Source organism: Pinus tabuliformis, chromosome 5_1 (genome assembly GCF_031772625.1).
Source record: "Pinus tabuliformis cultivar Carrire ecotype Pingquan chromosome 5_1, CPIR1, whole genome shotgun sequence".
In the NCBI taxonomy this organism is placed as follows: Eukaryota; Viridiplantae; Streptophyta; class Pinopsida; order Pinales; family Pinaceae; genus Pinus; species Pinus tabuliformis.
Genome location: NC_142305.1, coordinates 223,266,399 through 223,274,621, shown reverse-complemented (window position 1 = coordinate 223,274,621; position 8,223 = coordinate 223,266,399).

The following is an 8,223-nucleotide window of genomic DNA, read 5'->3' as shown; positions in this document are numbered from 1 at the left end:
GTGATACCTCATTCCATGTACGTGAGTATATAATAGCTCATCCATGTACCTTCGAGTATATAGGGCGGTGTTACAGTATGTAAAGTATAAAGGAATGCTCTCATTGTGTGGTTTCACATTAGACAACGCTAATACGGATTGGGCCTCCATGTACTTTCGGGTATATATGGGAGGACAACACTATGTTGCTATCCATTCCTTGGTAATCGAGTAGGCCGCCTTGTACACTGTGATGCACCAAACACAGCATTCGCGGAGATTGCATGCCTGTACTTCTCAGTTCGCCGAGAGGTATTTTGCAGTTCACAGTTACTTGGTAATCCTTTTGCCTAGATTATCCCTCTTTTGTTTTGTTATGTTACTTTGATTAAAATAAATTAATTGACCATGGATAACATCCTCCACACTCACTCCTTATCTGATCTTATGTTGAGACATATGGCAGCAATTCCAGGGTCCACCGATCAAGGAATTCCTTTTGATGAGAATCCTAGTTATTTTCCTACTTTCGAAAATATGGGTGCTCCTTATATGGCTACATTATCCCTTCTAGGATTTACCATTGGCTTGCCAGTATGGTTGTTTTCAAACTCCTCGGTTCAAAATGTCGTGATTTCTCTACAATCGAATACTCCTCCAACTGGACAAAATCAACCTCCAGTTGACCCTTTGCCTTCTTCCTCGGTTGTTTCTTCCTCCCCTTCTTCCTCTTCACTTGGTGAAAGTTTTGGTACTAGTAACCAAGTGGCTAAGAAGAAGAATAAAGGGAAGAAGAATAAGAAGAAGCAAAATTAGTAGGGGGGCAACCAAGCAACCATGGCTTTGAATGAAACTTCTGATGAGAAATCATCTGATAAGCCTCAAAAAGTTCGATATCCTTGCAAACTTTGTACTGGAGACCATCTTCTTCGAAATTGTCCTGGTATTCCACAGATATTAGAGGAATGGTCTTCTCGTTCAAATCATCCTGTTTCATCAACTTCTGGAGATCATGTTGGTGACACACCATCAACTAGTGGTAGTAAAGTTCATGGAAAGAAGGGTAAAGTTAAGTTTCCCTGTAGGTTATGTGAAGGGAATCACCCCATTCACCTTCATCCCTATCTGGATGAAGCCCAAAAACTGTTGGATAACCGTCCTGCTTCTCCGCAACGACTTTCATCTGGTTACAAGAGACTCTCCCTTAATCCTTCACTAGTTGATGAAGTGACTGACCCAAATCAACCATTGGTCAAACCCACTCTCTCTGAATGTGAATCCCATGAGTCTATACTTTACCCATCACAGGTCGAGGAAATAGTTGGCTCGATTTCACCTTCAGTTAATCGTACCTTTCCCGTAGAGAGTGAGTATGATACCACTCAGGGTCTTTTCATTTCTTCGGATTCTAATGAGCTTGGAGGAAACCCTCCTATTGCATCAAGACAGGAGGAAAATCCTCCCGTTCTCGTAACTCAAGGGGGTAATTCTCCCATTCTTACGATACCCCCTCCAGGTAGTCTGGTCACTTCCTTTGATTGGAATCAACTAGCAAGAGGTTGTCTTCCTTCTTATGTGCCTTTCCAAATCATAGTATAGGTTTGTAATATGATTGTACTTGGAACTATTATAGATGAAGGTACATCTGTGAGTATCCTTTCCTCCACTGACTTGTGAGCGCTCGGTTCGCCGCCACTTATGCCCGTTACCCAGAATCTGTTGGCTTTTAACAGAGGAACCAGTCAACCATTAGGGATCCTTTCTCAGTTGCCTATTACTTTGGGAGGAAAAATCGTTTATCTGAATGTGTGAAGCGAAAAAAGTTCCTTCTTAAGATTAATTACTCCAAAAGACTTGGAATATCAAATTATCCATTAAGGATATAAATATTATATTAAATATGTGAATAAGAATAAGAATGATGATGAATTACAATGAGAATGAGAGGCTTGATTATATACCAAGAAAGTGTCTCTTCATGAAGAGTCATGTCTTATTAAACATGCCTCTTCAACCTAATTACTACCTAACTAATAATTAATTATGATTATTATCATTTACATTATATTTATATATTTTATTCGTTACATTGCCTCCTTCCTCAAAGAGCTTTGCCCTAAAAAGCTTGTCGATGAAAAAAGGCTTGATCTCTTTTTCGGCTTTGAAAGTCTTTCTCTCTTGGAATAGACATCTTTGTCGATACAAGCTGATATGATCTTCTTAGTGACAAACTCGCACTGAGAAGGGATCAGACCATCCCAGATTAATTTTCTGTATAGTATTCTGATCACTGGAATTTTGTAACGACTTGTCAGTGTAAGACTGGACGGATGTTACGTCATTATCCTCTGAAACATTAATTTGTTGTCTTTGGTTTGAATGGCCCTGATACGTAGCTTGGTTGATTTGTCTACTCTCATGATTCGGATGTTGATATAAAGTTTTTAGATTTTCTTTTGGTGAAGATGTTGTTGAATTGGTTATGGAACATTCACTTGGGATGTCCATTGTCTGAACTGCAACATCTAAGCGTGTCGTTTCTTCAACTGATTTGTCTTCTTGAGTTGTCATATTCACTGGATCGGTATTCGTTCCCTTATTTTCAACTTGAATTGTTGTAACTGGAGATTTTGATACTTCTTCTTGAGTGACTTGTTCCAACTTATCTTTTAATGCTTTCTTATCCTCCTTAAGTTTCTTAGTTTGATTGAGCAGACTTTGATTATGGTTTCTCAGACGTAAAAGTTCTTTGGCTTTTGATTCATCAACCTTATTTTCAGTGTTTTGAATTTTAAAATTTTCATCTTTTAGATCTCTGATTTGTTCTAATAAATTTTTATTGAGGTTATTTAAACGCAAAGTTTCCTCTTCTTGTTCTGATAAGTGCTCCTTGAGTTCCTTCTTTGATGCTTTAACTTTCTTGACTTGTTCGAGTAGCTTTTCTTGGTGATCTCTTAGACGCGAAATTTCTTTGTCTCTGCTGCAGATGACTTCTTCAAGCTCTTTTTGCTTCTTTGATATAGTTTTTTCGTTATCTTGAAACATCAAATATGAGATATCCTTAAGGTCTTCTAATGAAGATTTTATTGATTTTGATTTACTTGTTATGTCTCGAAACATGACCATCTTCCCTTTATAAGGAAACGTCAAAACTTGTTTCTTTATGTTTAACATGAATGTACCCAAATCCTTAAATCAGGGTTGACCGAGTATGATGTAAGTGTTTCTATCCGTCCTTACAACTTGAAATTGAGATATGTAGTCATAATGACTTATTATCACTTGTAGATCACTAATTTTATACTTGTTTTGGTCAAAAATATTTTTCTTTACACTAATGCTTAGCTCTGGAATTAATAGTTGATTTGCCAAGTTGATGTTGATATAATTTTTATCATTGCTTGGGTTGATGGCGACATTAACTTCTCTTCCTTGGATATTTCCTTTTAATGTAATTACTCTATGATCTGTAACTGAAAGACCATTATAGGAAAACCTTTCTTCCTTCATCATTTTAACTTTGTATGGATTTTTTTTTTAATAACTTATTTTATCTCCCTTTATATATATATATATATATATATATATATATATATATATATATATATATTTCCAATATTCTCCCTTAATGTGGATTGTTAAAAACTTGAATACCCTTTTATTAAAAAAAAATACTCCTTTATATTGTTGCCCTCTATATATGTATGTATTTCTTTATATTAAGACCCCTTTTCAAAATAACTTTATTATCTTAAAATAATAATAGTTTCACTTTTTTTTTTAATAATAAATTGGTCCCTTTTTTATATACTTAATTACTCCCTTGATAACTTTTTAATGTCACCCCACTTAATATAAAGGTCACGTCTTTTCATATGACACGGTCACGATGTTCACAATACTTTTTAAGTAAAAAGTAATATTTACCTTTCACATAAGAGCTTTTGTATGTTTGTTTTCTCTTATTTTAAAATACCATGGGCTATTACCATGGGTTGTTTCTAAAACCTCGGTTAATGTTCTCCACGTAAAATGTAAAATGTAAAACTTACTACTGGTTTTTAAAACCACGGGCAATTACCATTGGTTTCTAAAATACCATGGGCAGTTGTTTCTAAAACCTCGGTTAATTTTCTCCACGTAAAATGTAAAACTTACCACTGGTTTCTAAAACCATAGGCAATTACCATTGGTTTCTAAAACCACGGGCTTCTCCACGTAAAAAATTTTAAATATACTTGAAAAGATTCCCACTTATCTTTATTATGCACTTTTATCAATAATGTAAAACCTTTATATATATATATATATTTTTTTTTTTTCACTTTTTTTTTTTTTTTTTTTTTTTGTTTGTTCAGAATATATTATTTCCTTTCCTCTTTTTTTTTTTATATACCCTTCTTCTTTATTCTTTATTTTTTATTTTTTAAATAATGGCCAAAGACCTAAAAATGGAGAATCTCCCAATATGTAGCGAAACGCTTCAATTATGACAGCAACGAAGTTGATGACAGGTTGATAGCCAAAGGCCTGGTGATCAACCAACGTGACTCTGATACCACATGAAGTGAACAAAGCTCCTTCTTAAGATTAATTACTCCAAAAGACTTGGAATATCAAATTATACATTAAGGATATAAATATTATATTAAATATGTGAATAAGAATAAGAATGATGATGAATTACAATGAGAACGAGAGGCTTGCTTATATACCAAGCAAGTGTATCTTCATGAAGAGTCATGTCTTATTAAACATGCCTCTTAAACCTAATTACTACTTAACTAATAATTAATTATGATTATTATCATTTACATTATATTTATATTATTTATATATTTTATTCGTTACAATGTGATGGTAGTCTCAGGCCCTTTAGATTACAATTTACTTCTTGGGTGCGACTATGTTTATGACATGGGAGTTATTGTTTCAACACTCTTTCGAGTGATTTGTTTCCTGCATGAAGGCATAATTGTCACCGTTGACCAACTTTCATTTCCCGGTCCAAATATGGCTTTCAGTCAACCATCTTCCCTAAATGGTCCTTTTGTACCAATGGTATCATCCCCGCCGCGAGTTAATATTGTGGCAACCTGTTCCATGCCTACATCAACTAACGATCAATTCAATGATGTTGTACATTATGTACTAGGTGCATTGGAACCAGATCTCTCTAATGGATTCCTTGCTACGGATCCCTTCTAGAGAATTGTTCTCCCATCTGATGAGAACCTCTTGGAAGTCATGACCTCTTATTAGTCGTGATCGAGGAAAATGAGGATAGTTCCTTGTCTTGTGTCAACCTCGTTAAAAAATGAAACCAAGGACATGAGGATAGTTCCTGGTCTTGTGTCAACCTCATTAAAAAATGAAACAAGGAATATGAGGATAGTTCCTTGTCTTATGTCAACCTCGTTAACAAATGAAACCAAGGATATGAGGATAGTTCTTGGTCTTGTGTCAACCTCATTAAAAAATAAAACAAGGCATATGAGGATAGTTCCTTGTCTTGTGTCAAGCTAGTTAAAAAATGAAACAAAGAATATGAGGATAGTTCTTTTACTGTGTCAACCTCATTAAAAAATGAAACAGGTCCCTGAGCATAGTTCCTTGTCTTGTGTAAAGCTCATTTAAAAATGAAACAAGGGTCTATGAGGATAGTTCTTTTATTGGGTCAACCTCATTAAAAAATGAAACAGGTCCATGAGGATAGTTCTTGGTCTTGTGTCAACCTTGTTAAAAAATGAAACAAAGGGTATGAGGATAGTTCCTGGTCTTGTGTCAACCTCGTTAAAAAATGAAACAAAGGGTATGAGGATAGTTCCTGGTCTTGTGTCAACCTCGTTAAAAAATGAAACAAAGGGTATGAGGATAGTTCCTGGTCTTATGTCAACCTCGTTAAAAAATGAAACAAAGGGTATGAGGATAGTTCCTGGTCTTGTGTCAACCTCGTTAAACAATGAAACAAGGAATATGAGGATAGTTATTTTATTGTGTCAACCTCATTAAAAAAATGAAACAGGTTCCATAGCATAGTTCCTTGTCTTGTGTCAAGCTCGTTAAAAAATGAAACAAGGAATCTGAGCAGAGTTCCTTTTCTTGTGTCAATCTCATTAAAAAATGAAACAAGGACCCCTGGAGCAAAGTTCCAATTCGAGTTTTGATTAGATCTCGTAAAATCCCAGTTGAGACCTTCATTTGATCTTGTAAATGAACCTTCATTCCATCCACCTGATAGCCACAAGTAGTCTACTTAGGCGAATGTAATGAAGCTTGGGGGGCATGCACATAGAATCGAGTCATCATGTTGAGGGCATGTAAACCAATTTCAAGCATAGTTCTTCATTTCAAGATTGAGTAAAAATGAAACTAAATTCAAGCATAGTTCTTCGTTTCAAGATTGTCTAAAAACGAAACTGAATCCAAGCATAGTTTTCCGTTTCAAGCTTGTGTAAAAATGAACCCATTTTAACCCTCGTAATTTCCATTCTATCAGCCTTTTCCGTCAGATGAGCCTTGGTTTTTCTCCTTCCATCGTCACTATCTGATTGGCCGGTCATACGCTTTCACTTGGTTGTTTTACCCTTTTTTAGGAACAGTTGCAATGAGCGGTCTTATTAGCCATCCTCTTCACATAAATCAACATGTTTTGAGAAGTTCCAACATCACCGGAACCAGTTGCTATCCTAGACACCACTCGTTCCTAAAAGTGGAGTCCTCTTTAAGCTCTTTTTAGACTCTAAATATGAAAATATTGCAGAGTGCTTGTCCTTTTTAGCTCGTTAATGGATTGGAAATGGCATCTACTCAGTATAAGTTTAACCCTTTTCTGGACTAAGATAGATTATTTACGAAAAAGGAATACGTTGACCGAACATGGTCATTAGTTTCTCTCTTGTATTATTTTACGTTTTTTCGGGCTTGAGAGACAAATATACGAAAAAGAACTTGTGGAGTTTTATTTTCATCCCTTTTCAAACTCTCTAAACATGAAAAGGACCGAGTTATCTTTGTCGTTAAACTCGTTAAAACATCAAATAGCGACAAACTTGTCGATCATGACAAGACCGAGTTTCACCTTCGCTAGACTCGTTAAAACATCACATAACGATGGATTCACCTGAAGGGTGAAATTATACAACAAGTATATGTTATCCTCCTCTAGCTTGATAAAAATAAAGAGGTACTAGTCAACAATGACTGGGGAAAATGGGAAAAGGGGCAAACCACTTTTGGTAGCAGGTCGCTCTTGAACATGACACTTTCATTTCATCACTGTGACTATTTGGGTTGAGTTATCATACCATTGGTCTATCATACCATCCATCACTTTGTTTTGGGTCAATCCTACCAATTCATTTCAGTGTTGCCTACATGTTCAATAGAAGTCATTCAGTTAAAATTCATCCTTTGCAATACTCATAAACCTTCATTTTCATGACCTCCATTCCTGAACCTTGTGTCGTCAGTCAAATTCCATCTCCAAAATCATTACACTCATTTCATGTCGTTGATGTGGGATACATCAAGGCCCTCCTACAATGAGTCGCTTATTGTCGACATCAACACATTATCCAAGAAGTTGACTTAGAAACACCCTTTCAGTACCTTGAGGCTTGCATGCATAAATGGCAAGTTTCTCACTTCCAGTGATAGGTTGAAATCATTGGCCTTTGACACAAAGACTTTGTATGGTGTTTGACATCAAAACATCCATTCACACCATGCAAAATATACTGCAGTACCTTGAGGATCATTACAATCAGGGAAAATTTTAAGAACCCCCCCGAAATTTACATGTATAATAAATGGGCGAATCTCCATGGTATATAGGAAAAATGGAAGGCGATTTTATCAATAATATGATATGTATATATAATTTTTTGGCGAATCTCTCGCCAGGCATGGCGAATATTTTACTCAATTATAAAATCTTTTATTTATTGAATACACAAATGAAATCATTGCATTTCTTTAAAATATCTTTTGAAATCAAAATTACCGAAATTACATATCAATAACCTAGTGGGTGTAGGATAAAATTCACCCGTGCCATTCACATAAAGCATGAAGAAAAACCTAATACTATATATAAAACCAAGAAAAATTCAAATTCATCACTTCTAGGGACCTCGTAACCACCCTGCCAATACACAAGTATGTTCCTGTTTGCAATTAGAAAAATTACCCAAATTACAATCTGTTTACTCCAGCATATGTTGGAAAGTTAAAGAAGGATGA